At 38.5% G+C, this 19554-nt stretch overlaps 1 protein-coding gene across 8 annotated transcripts in view; it reads left to right on the top strand.

Moving 5' to 3' along the window:
* NCK2 (NCK adaptor protein 2) overlaps positions 1-19554 on the top strand; it is a 162531-nt gene that overhangs the window by 46669 nt on the left and 96308 nt on the right. For 6 of the 8 annotated variants that reach the window (XM_073351333.1, XM_073351287.1, XM_073351304.1 and 3 more), the window contains one exon: positions 10221-10294. The exons of the other annotated variants lie outside the window; for them this stretch is intronic. The gene's annotated coding sequence lies outside the window, so the exon portion shown is untranslated. The remainder of the gene's footprint in view (positions 1-10220; positions 10295-19554) is intronic. 8 annotated transcript variants of the gene reach the window in all.

Genomic DNA, 19554 nt, shown 5'->3' with positions numbered 1-19554 from the left:
CTACAAAGAGCACACATAATATAGGGTGCCTCATCTCTCTGATTCCGCTTGTCAGTATAGTGAATTGTCAGCTTCCTTTGAAGGTAAAGGAAGTCATGTTTTTAATGAACTTAAAACAACTCTTTCAGACTGTCATTATTTAAAAAGTTACTTGTACCATATATACATTTTCCTTACCAAGCGCCTTGCCACTCCCAAAAGATAAACTGCTGCTCTTCTCACTACACTGAGCTACTTCCAGCAAATCGCAGTTACCCTTCTCCGGTTCACTTTTACAAGCTGTACTCTCAAAGTTCAGTTTTCCTTCCATTACCAACCTCTGCTTCCACTATATGTTAAATTCACTGAGAGACTACCAGTCATATCCAAAGTGTCTAGAGATGAGAGTAGACCTGCCATCCCCTGCATTCTCGAGAGATTAACAGACTCCGCTACCCAGTCTTACCTCTCACTGGCTGGGCCTGGGGTCAGAGCCCCGCTGAGCCCTCTCCGTGGTAGCTCCATCCGTGCCGTGGACTCATTTCCCAGCAGCACCTCTGGACAAGGCAAACCTGGTTGGCAGCTGACCTGCCCTGCCTGTGGGTCCCCCCATTCAGATGAAGTTACTACTTATATTTTAGTAATGGATGGTGGGGGGGGAGGGGCATATTGTGAAATGGATTTAAAAACAACTACTGTTTTTTTCTAAGTGCATGGAATCGTGCACAGGCCAGAGTTTGAAGAGAGCATGAGTTCACATGCAGGAGTAAAATGGGAGTACAGGCCAAGTGCACTTTTTGTCTCTACTAATTAGGCCAGCATTCACATTTTTCACTTTTTTCAGTAATCTAAGGAGCCAGCAACGTCTGTTTGCTCAGCAGTGAAGGCTTTTTTGTGCTGCAGTTCACATCCCCTCTTTTGTTTTTTCCTGTTTACATAGTATGAATGTTTTAAAAGAAGAAAAATTAAACTGACTTTTGTAGACTGTACAGTACATGGATGGACTTGTTTCTTCCGATTTGTTTCTTCCGATTATATCAGAGGACATATAGCAACATGGCAATTAATGACATTTCTGACTTTATGTAAAATAAGAGGCAAAAATATTATGTAAATTGAAGTTTTTGCCTCTTGATGCCTTAAGTTGTGTGTTCTTTGCCCAACTTTTAAAAATAGTATAGTTAGCAGATACTTGGATCTCTTTCTCTCCCCCCCGACTCGTTTTCATAAAGGATCAGCAAAGAAACATGGTATAGCTCCATAGACATTCTTCATTCTAAAGGGAAAATATTCAATATATATCATGTCTTGAGTAAATTTATATTTAAATAATTTTTTCTTTCCAACTGTTGGGTTCCAAACTTTCAGTCACCTTTTGACTGACAAGTGTTTATCTAGGTACTGCTTTACAGACACTAGTTATGTTTGCCACAAATGTATGGATAGCTCCCATATTCAGATATATCGTATGCTAAAATAGTAGCCTGATTTGAAATGCCTGTCTAGCAGGGAGGTTTTATTGGAACATTTGTAATAGCCCTAGACTAGAATTGTAGTTGATGTAGTATATTTCAGTCAGTTACAAAGAAGGTAATGAAAAGGAGTACTTGTGGCATCTTAGAGACTAACAAATTTATTTGAGCATAAGCTTTCGTGAGCTCAGATAAATTGGTTAGTTTCTAAGATGCCACAAGTACTCCTTTTCTTTTTGCGAATACAGACTAACAGGGCTGCTACTCTGAAAGAAGGTAATGTTTAATAGAGATAATTGGCTTTAGTGGTGTAGTGAACTGGCAAACTGCCCACATGATCATCCTTGCAGGAAGAGTGCATGGTAAAGTGTTGCTTTACAGTTGCTCCCCAGAAGGCTACTGGTTATATGTCAAGCACTGAATTTTACAACAATTATCAGAGTCACTTGAACTAATTATCCTTTGAATTGAAATCCCTAGGCTACACAACATAGGTTTATGGGCAGGCTATTGATACTTAATACACCACAAAGAGCTTATTTTAGTTCATGTCAGAGAGGTTGAACAGGGGAGAATCAAAAATTGTGAAGGCCTGAAAGGATGTCATTTAAAACAATCCTTACAAGATGGAACCTAAGTGTTTTTTTTTTTTTTTTTTTTTTTTAGCAGTGGGGCTAAAGAAGGGGCAGATTTTAGATCTGTTAATCTATCTCCTTTTTGACTCTTTTTTTTAATGTACTTAGTAAAGTATAATTACAAAAGCATTAATTCAGTCTTATACTGTACCTCCTAAAATCAGTATGAACTGTGTACATTTAGCTAAAGTTTATTATTGAATATTTATTTCTTGATGCTTGGAGTACAACAGTTATTTTATGTCTGATGCTGTTAGCTGATGTAGTATCAAAAACTATTCCTGTCTCTCTGACTGTGATCCTTGCCTTAAGACAGTTTATTAAACCCTGTTTCGACAAAATAAAGTTTAAACTCTTTATCCTGGCTTTGCAAGATGTTGCAAACTGAGCATTCAGCACTGTAAAAGATACAAATGATAGTCTTTGTCCTGAATATTCGTTTGAAAGAGAAACGAGACAGTGTGAGATTGTGTTTTAAAATATATATTACATCTGCCCTTCCTCCTTCTTCCATGTTTGTACCTTCACTTCCCTCTGATGCCCTCCTCTATGTGTATGCTTCCCAACTTGTTCTCTTATTTGTATCCTCAAGCCTTCACAGTAAATAAAAGCAATTTTATTTGAGTCCCATTATCTTAATTTGTGAGGCACCTCAACATGTTGTCTTCTGTATCTTCCTGTGTTAGATTTTGCTCATTTCCTAATCTTTGTTTTAGAATAATGCCAGTGGTATGCATTTGATTCTGCTATTGGCATCCTTTGAGAAGCAGGTAAGTTTTGCAGTGTTGCAAGGGAACTGTTTAATCTCTCATACGAGTCAATAGAAATACAATTCACAAAATCCTTACCACCTTTGAATAATACTGTTCCGGAAACTTAGAAACAGTTTAGAAAGTTAAATGTGTAATGTGAACAAAAGAGTGGCCATACTGGGTCAGACTAATGGTCCATCTAGCCCAGTATCCTGTCCTCTGACAGTGGTCAATGCCAGAGGCATCAAAGGAAGTGAACAGAACAGGGCAATTATCAAGTAATCTATTCCCTGTTGTCCAGTCTGAGCATCTGGCAGTCAGAGGCCAAGGGACACCCAGAGCATGAGGTTGGATCTCTGACCATCTTAGCCATTGAAGGATCTGTCCTTCATGAATTTATTTAATTCTTTTTTCAACCCAGTTATACTTTTGGCCTTCATAACATCCTCAGGCAATGAGTTCCCCAGATTGACTGTGCGTTGTGTGAAGAAGTACTTCCTATGAGTTGTTATAAACCTATTGATTTTATTGGGTGTCCCCTGGTTTTGTGTTATGTGACAGGGTAAATAACACTTCCCTGTTCACTTTTCCACACCATTCATGATTTAAAGACTTCTATTGTATCCCCCCTTAGTCATCTCTTTTCTAAGCTGAACAGTCCCAGGCTTTTAAATCTCTCCTCATAAGGAATTGTTACCTGCAAAAATCTAGGGCACCCCGCCTATACCCTACTGAGGGGTCAAGGCATGACCCAATCAATTTAGGCACTCCCACCCTTTCCCTTTCCTAGGGCTTAGGGTATAAGGCACCTATCCTTGCCTGCCCCCCAGGGCTCAGGAAGAAACCTGGTCAATTTAAGTACCTGCCTTTTCTCTCCTGGGGGCTCAGGGCTCTACAGGTCTGTGAAATCTTTTCCCAGTGAGAGAGCTGTAAACAGCTGTGCTCTAAACATCTATTTATCAGCAACACACACAGAATACGGATACCAAGCAAATCTCTTATGCTCACCACTCCCAATATACAGACAAATTTCACTCGATGGCCAGTCAGGATAGACTCATCTGGGGGTTCCTGCCGATGCCTCTGCACATCACGGTCATGCAGAGGGGTCAGAATTCCAGCAGCTTAATGTTGAACTGCAGTCTGGAAATGGTTCCCAAAGAACATTATTTTTGATTTACATTGTGTAGGTAAAACTAGCTATCTCCTTCAAATTTACTAAACCTATCACATTATCCCACACTCCTAAATAACAAAAATTTTAACCAATTATACATTGGCACCAATATGTCCTCCTTCCTACCCAAGTTCTTTACATTTTGTCTTTCATGCCCAAATTGTAACTTAGTTGTGACCTTCTCTGTTTGTGCAGATGGTCAGCATAAAATGCTGCTCATAGTTTATCTTACCATTTGTTATGTCTTTTTCTGTATTCTCCCTAATTTCCCAGTGCCTTTACAACCTTAGTGGTTATAACTCTCCTTAGGGACATTCCTGAGGTGGGGGTGCTTTAGCAGCAGCTGTTGTTCCTTTTTTTCTTTTAATTTCAATTTTAATGGTGAACTCCCAAGGCTGGTTTAGTATGGGGGGAGGTTTGATCAGGTCTCAGGCCTACAGAATCAGTCGTATACCCTTAATTATTTTTGTTACCCTTTCTGTACCTTTTTCATTTCTAATATAACTTTTTTGTGATGAGGTGACCAGAACTGCATGCAGTATTTAAGGTATGGGCGTACCACAGTTTTACATGATTGTGATATTTTCTGTCTTATTATCTATCCCTTTCCTAATGGTTCCTAACATTTAGTTAGCTTTTTTTGACTCCTGCTGCATACTGAGTTGGGTGTTTTTAAGAGAGCTGTCCACAATGGCTGTCCACAAATTCATGAAGGACAGATCCTTCAGTGGCTATTAGCCAAGATCTTTCTTGAGTGATAACTGCTAATTTAGACCCCATCATTTGTATGATAGTTGGGGTTTTGTTTTCAAAATGTATTATTTTCATGGTTTCAGAGTAGCAGCAGAGTGTTAGTCTGTATCTGCAAAAAGAAAAGGAGGACTTGTGGCACCTTAGAGACTAACAAATTTATTTGAGCATAAGCTATTTGAGCATAAGCTTTCGTGAGCTACAGCTCACTTCATCGGATGCATTCAGTGGAAAATACAGTGCGGAGATTTATATACACAGAGAACATGAAACAATGGGTGTTACCATACACACTGTAAGGAGAGTGATCAGGTAAGGTGAGCTATTTGCAAGTTTGACTATCACTACAAAAAGATTCCCCTCACCCCCCCTTGCTGGTAATAGCTCACCTTACCTGATCACTCTCTGTGTATAAATCTCCCCACTGTATTTTCCACTGAATGCATCCGATGAAGTGAGCTGTAGCTCACAAAAGCGTATGCTCAAATAAATTTTAGTCTCTGAGGTGCCACAGGTACTCCTTTTCTTATTTTGCATGTGGCTTATATCCAGAACAGGAGAATAAAATGGAAACATTAAAGTTTTAAGTCAGATCCATATAAAGATTTTCTTGCTTTCCATTGTCAGCATCTCCTGCTTTACTTCTGTGTGGACAATAAGTGTTAGGCTGGCAAAACATATCCTAACAGTGCAAGATTTAAGAAAGAATAAGTAATATCCTCTCTGGATTTTCATACTTTTTTATCCAGAGCCAAAGGATGGACTATTAATTGTGATATTTAAAGTCCCAGAAATTTTGCACTATTTTTAAGACATTTTCTCCTTATCCCCAAATACTACTTGAAATATTAGGACTTATCCTTTTCACAGATGAGAACACAACTTATCCCATATAATTTTCTTAAAACAGGAGTTCATTTTATTTATGAGGAGAAAAGGTTTTCCAGGTCATCCTGAGTTTTCAAAGTGCAGCTGCTCCTGTGTTATGACTTTTTATCCTATTTACAATTAATATTTTAGAGTTCTGTAAGTGTTATTAAACCTTGTATCGGGATGCTATTCTACAGTCCAAACCTTTGTTTCTATATTCTGTGGGATAATTTTTTCTAGTCATTGAAATATTCTTGTAATGAGTATTTTATTAATAAGTTCTGTGTTTCTTTATTCAGCTTTTTTTGAGATCCAAATTCCCATCCTTAAATTGCCAGTAGTTTTGCAGCTCCCACATTTCCCATCTTAACCTGTGAACATTTTGGTTGGGGGTGAAAATTGGTCGTTTGAAGGAGGTGGTTCTCAGTTTACTATGTAGCAGGGTAGCTTATCATGTCCAGCAAGCTAAAGATTTTCATAGGATACCAAAACCAGAATGGAGCCAAGAGAAGATGGTGACCAGCCTCCATCTTGTACTTGTGTGCCTCTCCCTCTGTTGTGTGTTGTGTCAGTGTTAAGGACTTGTGTATACTTTTGGCTAAATCGGCACTGCTGCAATTGATGCAGCGGTGTCAATTTAGTGGGTCTGGTGAAGACAAGCTAAGTCGATGGCAGAGCACTCTCCCGTCAATGTCTGTACTCCACCTCCCTGAGAGGCGGAAGGTAAATTTGTGGGAGAGCATCTCCTATCAACCTAGGTCGACTTACAGTGGTGTAGACCAGACCTTAGTATCAAATCAGTAATATCAAAGAGGTTTTGGTGTTGTATTGTTTTTCCTTTGAAATTTGTACACTGTCAGGTGGTCTTATTATTTTGAGCTGTTTTTATGAAGGTTGATTGAGGTGTCGAAAATGGAACTACGGGTGTCAGTTAAAAATGCTGGATTATTTTCCCTTCAGATATTTGGAAAAAATTAACCCAGTTCCCTCTAGAGTTGCTAACCTTCTAGGGTTGGCCTTGAGTCTCCAGGAATTAAAGATTAATCTTTAATTAAAGATTGTCATGCGAAGAAACTTTCAATAATACGTCCAACCAGAATTGGCAATCCAAGTCCCCTCTCTGTTCTAAACTACTTTCTTTGCAATCAAAAGTGAGAGAAAAACAAAAAAAGCCTGGGGATGAATAAAATAATAATACTGTTTTTGAAGTAAAATTTCTAACACACACAATTATATCTGCTAACAGATTTATCAATGAACTGGAATACAATAACTGGCAAAAGAAACCAAAGTTGGTACCAAATGGGCACAATATTTTGTAGAGACATATTAATTATCTAATAGCTACTTAGTTTTAAAGTATGTGGAGGACTGGAAAAAAAGGGCTAGGATTAGAGGGAGACTTTGTGAGTAAAAATAAACATGTTTTTTCCATGTTATCCAGGGTGTTCTTCTGGTACAGACCTAACAGGATGTTACAGAATTTTTAGCCAGTAAGTGGAGGGGTGGGGGTAGTATTTCTGCCCCCTCCAAGGCACAAATTAATATTGCTTCATTTGTTTCCTCCCTTCAGGATCGCTCTTAATCTTATAATTGCAAATAGAGAGTGCTAATTTCCAGTGAGAATTACAGTCAATCCAAAGTAGGGCACAAGAATCCTCTGCTTGTCCCCTTTGTCTACTGAATTTCAGAGCGACAAGGTGGGTGAGTGAGGTAGTATTGGACCAACTTCTGTTGGTGAGAGAGACCTGCTTTTGATCTACACAGAGCTCTTCCTCAGATCTGGGAAAGGTATTCAGAGTGTTACAGCTAAATACAAGATCAAAGAGATAGTTTAGCATAAGTAGTGAGCACATTCTAAGGGACCATTCAAGGTGAAGTGGCCTGTTCGCACCCCTGTATTCATAAGACAAAAAGAGGAGTTAGTGTGTCACAAATTGTTGTAATACGCCGTAAATCTGGTGTGTATATTAACACCATAGAATTATAGGCCTGGAAGGGACCTCGAGAGGTCATCTAGTCCAGTCCCCTGTACTCGTGGCAGGATTAAGTACTATTTGGATCATTCCTGTTCTTAAAAATCTCCAGTGGTGGAGATTCCACAGCCTCCATAGACAATTTATTCCAGTGCATAACCACCCTGACAAGTTTTTCCTAAGGTCCAACCTAAACCTCCTTTGCTACAATTTAAGCCCATTGCTTCTTGTCCTATCCTCAGAGGTAAAGAACAATTTTTCTCCCTCCTCGTAACAACCTTTTATGTACTTGAAAACTGTTATCATGTCGCCTCTGTCTTCTCTTTTCCAGATGAAACAAACCCAATTTTTTCAATCTTCCCTCATAGGTCATGTTTTTTAAAACTTTAATCATTTTTGTTGCTCTTCTCTGGACTTTTTCGAATTTGTTCACATCTTTCCTGAAATGTGGCACCCAGAACTGGACATGGTACTCCAGTTGAGACCTAATCAGCGTGGAGTGGAGCAGAATGACTTCTTGTGTCTTGCTTACAACACACCTGCTAATAGATCCCAGAATGTTGTTTGCTTTTTTTGCAACAGTGTTACACTGTTAACCCATATTAAGCTTGTGGTCCACTATTGGCCCCAGATCCCTTTCTGCAGTACTTCTTCCTAGGCAGTCATTTTCCACTTTGTATGTGTACAACTGATTATTCCTTCCTAAATGGAGTACTTTGCATTTGTCCTTATTGAATTTCATCCTATTTAGTAAAAAGAAAAGGAGGACTTGTGGCACCTTAGAGACTAACCAATTTATTAGAGCATAAGCTTTCGTGAGCTACAGTGAGCTGTAGCTCACGAAAGCTTATGCTCTAATAAATTGGTTAGTCTCTAAGGTGCCACAAGTCCTCCTTTTCTTTTTGCGAATACAGACTAACACGGCTGTTACTCTGAATCCTATTTAGTGCCGACCATTTCTCCAGTTTGTCCAGATCATTTTGAATTTTAATCCTATCCTCCAAAGCACTTGGAACCCCTCCCAGCTTGGTATCGTCTGCAAACTTTGTAAGTGTACTCTCTATGCCATTATCTAAATCAGTGATGAAGATATAGAACAGAATGAGACCCAGAACTGATCTCTGCGGGACCCCACTTGTTATGCCCTTCCAGCATGACTGTGAACCGCTGATAACTACTCTCTGGGAACGGTGTCTAGCAAAGTAATGAATTTAATCTCTCAGGCTTGTCTTTTGAAAGGGTTGTGCAGGTTTCCTTTGAGGATGAGCACTGATAGGTCAGATATAGTGGAATCACTTTGTGAAAAGTGTTCACCCACAGGTGGCATGGTTTTTTTGTCTTATCATTTTCCTCTGTCAGTTCATTAGAGAGTGTGGTGATTGTCTGACTTCACCCACATAGTTGTTATCAGGGCATTTAGTGCACTGGATGGGGTACACCGCATGGTGTGATAGGCATGTGTAGGACCCAGAGATCTTGAAAGGAGTGTTGGGGGAGGAGGGGTGTTGATCATTGTAGGAATGGAGATAAGTATGCAGGTTTTGCGTCTGTTGTTCTGGCAGAATCTGGTGCCCCTTTGAGTTGGTGTGGCCTGGTCTGTGGGGAGCTTGCTTCTGATGATGAGGTTGGAGAGAATTGGGGCTTGTATGAAGGCCAGAAAAGGCGGTTCAGAAAATACTTTTTCAGGATGGGTCCCCCTTGAGTATGGGTTGTAGTTTGATGTTACCACTTATGAGTTCCAGTGTGGAGAAGTAGGTGACAACTAAGTGTGTTCGGTCAGAGGGGGTTTTATTTCTGTATTGAAGTAGGTTCTCGTGGTATTTGGGTGGCCTGTTCCATGATGCAATCTATACATCCACCAAACAAGGACACTCTGCCAGAGAAGTAATTTTCATTAGTTAAAAATTACACCACAAAATTAAACGCAACAAAACGGTCATTTTTGTTCCTTGCTTGAATTGGATTTGTTTTGTTTGTTTGATTAAAACTGGGCTAGCTATTTTTGTGGGTATGTCTTAGCATTTTGGGAGCACAGTACTACCAATGATGAATTAATGGATTTGCAATATGTGAGCTGTCAGACATTCTACAGGGTTTGAAATGTAATTAAAAATGGCAATGACTGTTCATAGTCCCTTCTAAAATATTATTCTATGACTAAAAATATTTACTCGGATATAAATAACACTGTTTATTATATGGCATTTTAAAACATGGTGGCAAATTAATATACTGTTGTAAAAAGGAAAGGGCAGAAGTTAATCGCTTTGACAAATGTGGTCATTTTAACTTACTGTATTTTTACTTCAGTTTATACACAGTGCCTCTCACAGCATGCTGTTTTGATTATTTGGATGGACTACAATTCTTTACAATCCTTCTATATATAGTTCTTGTTGAAAATAAAGAATAATTTTTTGGTGTATCGGATCATACCAAATGAAGTCTAACAAATAAATTAACTTAAATAAATTCTGCCACACTATACTTGCCCTGCTGTACAGATTTACTTTTGAAAATTTCGTACAACTTAATCCAAATTGCATAAAAAAAAATTCTGAGGTAAATTTATTGCTAGAATTGAAATGTCTGCATCTTTGCTGTTTCAGTGACTTCTTGTGAACATAATTTTATTGGAAAATCCTGGCTTTCGCTGTCTGGATCCTTTAACAGTGTGCCAAAGGTGAGTTGACTCCGGCCTCCTTCTCATAATTTAAGATGATACGAAGCTAATTGGATGAATTATTTGTTACTCTGATTGTTTAATGTACTTCAGTGCTTATAAATTGTTAAGCTACCAAAAAAAGTGTTAAAGCTTTTTCCTCCGCTAATTTGAGCCAAGTAAATTTTAGCTCTCTTTCATAAGTGAAGAGGGTCAGATTTAATAATTAGATATTGCTGAGAGCTGTATTTGGCTCTTATCCTATATTGTCTGTTATCTTGCTTCAGGATTTTTTTTTTTTTTACAGTCCTCAGCCATAGTTTGTTAGCTTTGCTTTATTAACAGGCTCAGCATTGATTCCTCATGGTTTCCTAAAAACTAGCTCCATAAAATAAATACTATTGCATACAATGTTTAAAGACAAATAGAATTTTGTTTATCACTTGCTTAATCTACATGGCCTTCTTATAAAGGATCAGCAGAACTGTAGTTGGTACATTTTAAGGATATTTTTTGGGCAGTCTCCAAAGACATGAGGTTGCCTGATTAAATTGTGTCTTATACAAGATTCATTTTACAGAAGAATTTTGTTAATTCCTATTTTCCTAATGCACACACCACACCATTTGCACATGGCAACTGTTCTCTGTCACCAGGATTTAGCAGAAATTTATTAGCAGAATGCTGTGTGAAGAGGCTTCATCTTACTAAGACCTCAGTTTACAAAAAAAATACAACAGAACACTGAATAGTCTTGTGGCTGCTGTATAGAGTTGGGAGCCATGAGAGCAATGTTCTGTTCATGGCTCTGCCATATATTTCTTAAATTTATTGAGACGAAATCATCTAATCTCTCTGCTCCTTAGTTTATTCATCTATAAAAGGAAAAAGGATGTTGTGTGAGACTGAGTTCTTGAAAATGTACAAAGTAATTGAAATGTTTAGATGGAAGGTAATATGGAAGTACTGAATATGCTTTTAATTCGTTTTGAGTTCTGTTAAGAACCTGTATAATGATAGAAACTAAACATCACTTGTTAAATAAATACATGTGTACTTAGTAATGCATTATTTTTACTTTTTTATCTTTGCTTGTTTGTAGTGGCTAACTTAAACATAGTAATTTGTAATGAGTTTTTAGCATAAATGTAGTGACATTTTATTGTATGTGAATTGTCAAAGATGTATCTTAACAAAAGGGAAAACAAAAACAAAAAAATACCACTGACTTTACCAAACCTTTTTTAACAATACTTTCTATTTTTCATATGAAAGATGAAATGCCACTATTTGTAGTGGTATACTGTTACATAATAGTCAAGGATTTGCACACCACTTAGCTCAGAGTTTTGCCATTTCCTGATAGACTTTGTGAGTCGATGTTAGGTGAACCACTTAAAATAAGAACAAAACAACAATCCTTGTGAAATTAAAAAGAGGTATGTGTATGTGCACACATACATACTGTACTTTTTTTTTTTGCATACCTCTAGACTTTCTTCTTATAGTAGAGGTAGAAGTACTTGAACTAGTTTGGTAAAAGACAACAGTAGAAGCTTTTTGTACACAAAGCACTGATTCATGTTTAATCTTAACCTGTGACAAGTACAGTTGCCATTTATAGGATAATTTACACAATTTAAGTTAAGGACGTGCTTATGTGCTTTGCTGAATCAGGCCCAAAGTATGTACTTAATTCAAATGTGGGTTTACATAGTAAAAAATTTATTTTGTGATATACATCGTTTATTTTTTGTAGCCACATGTGGTTTTTATGCTTTTCATAAGTAATGTAGTGACTGCACATGTTCTGAGAATATCTACTTTCATATTTAATACATTTAAAACTAGGACACTTAGTGTAAGTCAGAATTGTCTGTTACATTAAACTTTGTGTGCTTCAATGTGTAATGGTTTTCAGTAAATTTTATTATATACAGATACTTGTTTGTCTAAGATATTAATATAATTTGAAGTGCAGAAGTAGAATAGTCTTCATTTTTCACTTGTAGAATTATTTCTGTCTTACTCAGAGTAATTCTTAAATGCCACATTAAAGAACATCTTGTGATGAGAACATCACTAAATTCTAATTTAAGATTTTTCAGAGAGACTGATTTGCAATAATTTGTTATCCCAGCATGAGGGTGTAAATATAGTCTGTTTTAGAATGTAATATTGCCAAGACTATTACGCTGCAGTTTTAAACTGGGGAGACTTGTTACTAATTTCTTTCAGTCAAAGAAAATGGGTTACGTTTTACAGTACAAGATATTTGCTAAAATATTTTGGATAATCATATGTTTACTGGCAAGGATTAATTTGGTTATAGACACTTAGAAAATGGATATATGGGAGGTATATTTTATAGGTATCAGTCTTTTTTTTTTTTTTTTTTTTTAAGAGCATCTTTCTTCATAACCCTTACAGCATATGCTTATTAGGTCATTTAATGATACACGTGTGAAGAAGAGAGTGTTTAAGGCCACGTCTACACTAGTACTTATGTCAGCAAAATGTTTCTTGCTCAAGGGTGTGAAAAGACACACCCCTGAGTGACGTAATTTTCATCAGCATAAGTAGTCATGTGCACAGCGGTATATTGATGGGAGAGTTTCTTCCACCGATATAGCTACCACCATCATTGAGGGTGATTTAATTATGTCAACGGGAGAGCTCTCTCCTGTCAGCATGAGAGCAGCTACACAAGAAATCCTTACAGTGGCACGGCTGTGTTGGTAAAGCTGTGCTGCTGTAAACTCTTCAGTGTAGACTTAACCTAAATTGGACAAGATTAGATGTAAACAGGTAAAATGAAAATTGATCACAATCCACTGTGACCTCATTTTGATAAGCCTGTTGAGTGACAAACATCCTCAATAAGTATTTCTGCAGTGCTTATGTTTAGGACCAGTGAGTAAAGTGTTGAAGTAACTCTAAGTAGGGGGTACTCCAACACCTTGTGGGATCGGGCACTTAATTATTATAGTATCTTAAATGTCAACTCTGTAGTTCATCATTAAAGGAGAACAACCATAAATAAGAACATTTAATAAAGCTAGCTGATGGTGATGGATTCTGGAACGCTTACTGGAGCTTACTATGTTTGAGCATTAATGTGGGTGAGACTGCTTCAGGATTTATATTAAGTTAAAACTTTCAAGAAAATATTATGCACTCTTCCAGCTTGATGCTATACACATTTTGGTATAATACAAATTGCTAAAAGGATAAAGAGTACAAACTAAATAGGTACTTGGTGCCATGTCAAAAAACAAAGATTCAGGTCAGGTCTAGACTAAAAACTATGTTACCCAACTATGTTGCTTGGGGTGTAAAAAATCCACACCCCTGAGCAGTGTAGTTAAGCCAACCTAACTCCCTGGTGTAGACAGTGCTAGGCTGGCAGAAAAATTCTGCCACTGCCTCTCAGGGAGGTAGATTTGAAGCACCGCAGCTGTGCCGCTGTAGCAGTTTAAATGTAGACATAACTTCAGTCAATTATGTCAAGCAGTACTGGTGTACCTGGTGTAAATCTAATCCTTAAATGCAGCTCTAGGTTTATATGGAAAAGATTTATTGAAATTTAGTTTCTTTTATTGATTGAAGTTACAGAATACTGCACTAACCCTCTTGCAGTGACACAGTATTTTTAAACAATTGTTTTAGGCAATGAAAATTTATTAGCAAGATATAAATACACTTGAGAAAAGAGTTGACTGTGTGTTATACATTATATAAATTATTTAATTTTCTCTTGATCAAAACAGTTAGCCAGTTTAAACAGATTTTTGTGTGTGAGTGTAATAATTAGAGAAGTCCTCATTTGGAAATCAACACCATGTTTGTTTTTAACTAGTATCGGAAATGGATCATTCAAGAACACTTGTTTGTACATTCAGTGTTTGTACATTTGGCCAATCCTCATTGCATTTGTAGAACTATAACATTTTCTGTCCTTGTCAGAACCAAATCTAGAACTTATAGTTATAATCTGATATGGAGCCTTTCCACTCTAAGTATCAGCATCAAATGCAGCCCCGATCTGTTGTTACATATAGTACCCTCTTATGGTTCTAAAGTGGTTTCTGTGATATGCTGTTGTGATTTCAATCTAGTTTCTGATTTATCAGATTCCACATCATCATCATCATCACAAAACTGCCACGCAATTGAAATTAATTGTTAAGAATTCAGTTCATTTAAAAAAAGTAAAAGAGGAATAACAATTTTTTCTTGTTGTGTAGCTTACTAGCCAAAGTTGCCTTTGTGCACTCTGTACCTCCTAATTTGATTTATCATATTTCCTAGTTCTGAGACCCAGAGAAATTAAGGGTTTATGCCTGTCAAGTGCTGAGTACTCTGGCCAACCCAGCAAAGATTGAAGCATATACTTAACTTTATTCATGTGCTTAAAAATTAAGCATGTGCTTAAAATGCTTTCCTGGATGGGGGTCAGAGTGTTTAGCACCTTAAAGAATCAAATCTTAAGTGATTTGACCAAGGTCCCACACAGAGCCAGTTGCAGAAGTGGGAGCTGGATCTAAAATCATGATTTAGACTTAACCTAATGCACCAAATTGATTGGGATTTTGTTCTAATTTTTCTAAGGTGATACTATAAGTAGAAACAACCCAGAATTAAAGTAATCCCATTTAAAGCATGTAACTGTGTCAGGTTTTGTGAGTTGATTATAGATACACTTATATCATGGGATGGCTTAGAATGCGATGGATATCTCTAAATGCTGCATCACTGCTAGATATCTGACACAGTTAAGTAACATCAGAAGAGGAGTGTCCCAGAATGCTGAAAGCATTATGATTGGGCTGGTAAATAGTTTATATCTTTACTTTATCCAAAGGAAGCGTGACTGTTTACAACAGCTGAAGAATTAGTAGGAGAAGCAAAAGTGGATGGGAACCTGGGAGGCAGTGACCATGAGATGGTCGAGTTCAGGATCCTCGCACAAGGAAGAAAGAAGAGCAGCAGAATACGGACCCTGGACTTCAGAAAAGCAGATTTTGACAACCTCAGGGAACTGGTGGTCAGGATCCCCTGAGAGAATAACATGAGGGAGAAAGGAGTCCAGGAGAGCTGGCTGTATTTTAAAGAATCCTTATTGAGGTTACAGGGACAAACCATCCCGATGTGTAGAAAGAATAGTAAATATGGCAGGCGACCAGCTTGGCTTAACAGTGAAATCCTTGCTGATCTTAAACACAAAAGAGAAGCTTATAAGAAGTGGAAGATTGGACAAATGACCAGGGAAGAGTATAAACATATTGCTTGGGCATGCAGGAGTGAAATCAGGAAGGCCAAATCACACCTGGAATTGCAGCTAGCAAGAGATGTTAAGAGTAACAAGAAGGGTTTCTTCAGGTATGTTAGCAACAAGAAGAAAGTCAAGGAAAGTGTGTGCCCCTTACTGAATGAGGGAGGCAACCTATTGACAGAGATTGTGGAAAAACCTAATGTACTCAATACTTTTTTTGCCTCTGTCTTCACGAATAAGGTCAGCTCCCAGACTGCTGCACTGGGCAGCACAACATGGGGAAGAGGTGACCAGCCCTCTGTGAAGAAAGAAGTGTTTTGGGACTATTTAGAAAAGCTGGACAAGCACAAGTCCATGGGGCCGGATGCACTGCATCCGAGAGCGCTAAAGGAGTTGGCTGATGTGATTGCAGAGCCATTGGCCATTATCTTTGAAAACTCATGGCGATCGGGGGAAGTCCCGGATGACTGGAAAAAGGCTAATGTAGTGCCCATCTTTAAAAAAGGGAAGAAGGAGGATCCTGGGAACTACAGGCCAGTCAGCCTCACCTCAGTCCCTGGAAAAATCATGGAGCAGGTCCTCAAGGAATCAATTCTGAAGCACTTAGAGGAGAGGAAAGTGATCAGGAGCAGTCAGCATGGATTCACCAAGGGCAAGTCATGCCTGACTAATCTAATTGCCTTCTATGACGCGATAACTGGCTCTGTGGATGAGGGGAAAGCAGTGGACGTGTTTTTCCTTGACTTTAGCAAAGCTTTTGACATGTTCTTCCACAGTATTCTTGCCAGTAAGTTAAAGAAGTATGAGCTGGATGAATGGACGATAAGGTGGACAGAAAGCTGGCTAGATTGTCGGGGTCAATGGGAAGTGATCAATGGCTCCATGTCTAGTTGGCAGCCGGTATCAAGTGGAGTGCCCCAAGGGTCGGTCCTGGGGCCGGTTTCGTTCAATATCTTCATTAATGATCTGAAGGATGGTGTGGATTGCACCCTCAGCAAGTTTGCAGATGACACTAAACTGGGAGGAGAGGTAGATACGCTGGAGAGTAGGGACAGGATACAGAGGGCCCTAAACAAATTAGAGGATTGGGCCAAAAGAAATCTGATGAGGTTCAACAAAGATAAGTGCAGAGTCCTGCACTTAGGACGGAAGAATCCCATGCACTGCTACAGACTAGGGACCGAATGGCTCGGCAGCAGTTCTACAGAAAAGGACCTAGGGGTTACAGTGGACGAGAAGCTGGATATGAGTCAACAGTGTGCCGTTGTTGCCAAGAAGGCCAATGGCATTTTGGGATGTATAAGTAGGGGCATTGCCAGCAGATCGAGGGACGTGATCGTTCCCCTCTATTCGACATTGGTGAGGCCTCATCTGGAGTACTGTGTCCAGTTTTGGGCCCCACACTACGTGTGTGGAAAATGTGGAAAAATTGGAGAGAGTCCAGCGAAGGGCAACAAAAATGATTAGGGGACTGGAACACATGACTTACGAGCAGAGGCTGAGGGAACTGGGATTGTTTAGTCTGTGGAAGAGAAGAATGAGGGGGGATTTGATAGCTGCTTTCAACTACCTGAAAGGGGGTTCCAAAGAGGATGTTCTCAGTGGTAGCAGGTGACAGAACGAGGAGTAATGGTCTCAAGTTGCAGTGGGGGAGGTTTAGGTTGGATATTAGGAAAAACTTTTTCACTAGGAGGGTGGTGAAACACTGGAATGCGTTACCTTGGGAGGTGGTGGAATCTCCTTCCTTAGAAGTTTTTAAGGTCAGGCTTGACAAAGCCCTGGCTGGGATGATTTAGTTGGGGATTCGTCCTGCTTTGAGCAGGGGGTTGGACTAGATAACCTCCTGAGGTCCCTTCCAACCCTGATATTCTGTGATTCCAGATTGTAAGAATTGGGCTCACAACTTTGTGATTGGGGATTTTGGGAGAATTAATTGGTTTCTAAGTTAAAGGTGTTAGTCACTCTGGGGCCCTGGGGTTTAAACTGAAAATGCAATTAAATATAAACATGCACATTTTCAGTAGTGCTTTGACATGCAGTCTACATTTTTTTTTAATAACCTTGCATAATTTGACTATGTAATGGGTGGGGCAAAAGAAGTGAAGCTATCATCATCTCACTCGTTTCATGTAAGCCAGCAGTGGTACAAAAGGTAGATGTGGTGTGTGTGTGTGTTTACATACACACACTTTCCAAACCTAGGAGACTCAAAATAGAACCTCAAATATATATGTAACTTGTCTATTAGGAGCAGTATTGAAGCCTCAAAACAGCTGTCAAAGGATAGCTATTTTACATGATTCTCAGTTTAAGTCAGATTTGAACAATGAGGTTGCCATTTGTACTGATTCACTGCTGGGAATGCTATCAGTAGGAACATGGATTCTTCATAGTTGGAAGGATTGAGAACATGTCAGTTGCCCTTTGAATTATTACTCACATTTTGTTATCAGGATTCTAATATTGATGCTAGACACCATAGTATCTGAACAATTTTCTTCCTTCCGAACAGATGGTAATTAAAACCTTAAGTGTATTCACACTTCTTGTATGTGTGCAACAGTGAGAATGTGCTATCTCTTCAGTGACTAAGAGAAAGAGAAAATATAATAATTTTTGGGTGGAAGGGAGTTGAAGTAAGCAGTAGCCAATGCCAAATAGCCAGATTAGGACTGAAGCTACATGTCACTGCCAAATTGTAAGGATCAACATTCAGAAAAGAATGCTGTGGAGAATTTCCTGTGAAAGACTGTCCTGTACTGGTTAAGGTCAGTGTTGATCAGGTACATGTATTAAAAGGTGCTTGTCGGGAGGAGTTCACTTCCCACCTTTTTGAGGTCACATGATCTGGTTGAGACATCTAGAGGTTATATGAGGAATCTTTTAATTGATATTATGTTTCTTTAATAGAAACTGACTCAATTTTTAACCTCAATAAATTTTTGGTTAATACCAAGAAAATTTGATATTTCAGTTCCTGCTCCAGCAGAAATTCTGTCTTATACATGCATAAACTTTCTACCATTTGGTCAACAATTTTATTGTTCCAACTGAACATCATGGAAGATCATGGTTGTGGAAGAAAAGGGAATTTTTTAGGTAGCTAGGGCAAATTATGTAGTTGACTTTTCATATCACCTCATGAAAGCCTCTCTGTGTTAGTGGTGTTTAGTGGAGAGTTAAATAGGATCTCTGTTTTAACCAAATTGGTGCATAGTATCCACAAATGCTTGCCTATTTGGCTGAGGAGCTCATTTGGAATGTAGGAAGATATCCAAGAGATGATGCTATTAAGAGAAAAAAATAAATGCCACTATGCTAGAACCAAGAGCCACGATGAAAGCGCTCTGAATTTTTAAGAATCCTTTAAAAACAAAAGTTTGTCAGGTAGGAAAGATTGTGTAGTAGGTTTTATTTATGTGGACATGCAAGGATGGAGAGAAGTAGAATATTCTTATGTGGAAAAAAAATCTCCTGACTCCAACGGCAAATTATATTGCAGGAAATCAAATCACTTAGTGGGAAGTCTGAACCACCTTCCCTCAATGTTTGGGGATCATGGTTTCCACAAAGTGATGCCCTGCTTAAATCAGTTCTTGTCTTCCTTAAAAGCCAGACAGCTTCAGTAGTGCAACCAATGACCTTAAGGTGACCTGTGGAATCATAATCACCATTCTACATATTCTTTGGACGTTCTGCCTTTATAAGTTTGTTATCAATATCTAGGTAGACACATTCTCCGATGATAAATTTCATCCATTTCTGGCCCAGTGCGTCCTGTTTGTAGAGCTAGCTAAAAATGCTTTGTGTACCAAATTGTCTTTCCCAAAATATTGTTCTACATCTCAGTGTGAGGGCTGTTCTACTAGCCAGATGATAAGGTAACACTGTTGCAGAATATGTAAAAAGGCGTCCTTTCAGTGGTGTGCAAGGCCATTTCCTGTTCCCTTAGAAAATCAAGAATGCAACAACAATAATGTGTTGACAAAGGCTTCGCTGAGCTTAA

Source organism: Lepidochelys kempii, chromosome 1 (assembly GCF_965140265.1).
Source record: "Lepidochelys kempii isolate rLepKem1 chromosome 1, rLepKem1.hap2, whole genome shotgun sequence".
Taxonomy (NCBI): Eukaryota; Metazoa; Chordata; order Testudines; family Cheloniidae; genus Lepidochelys; species Lepidochelys kempii.
Note: the sequence above shows the minus strand (reverse complement) of the source record. Positions and strands in the feature narration are given on the sequence as shown.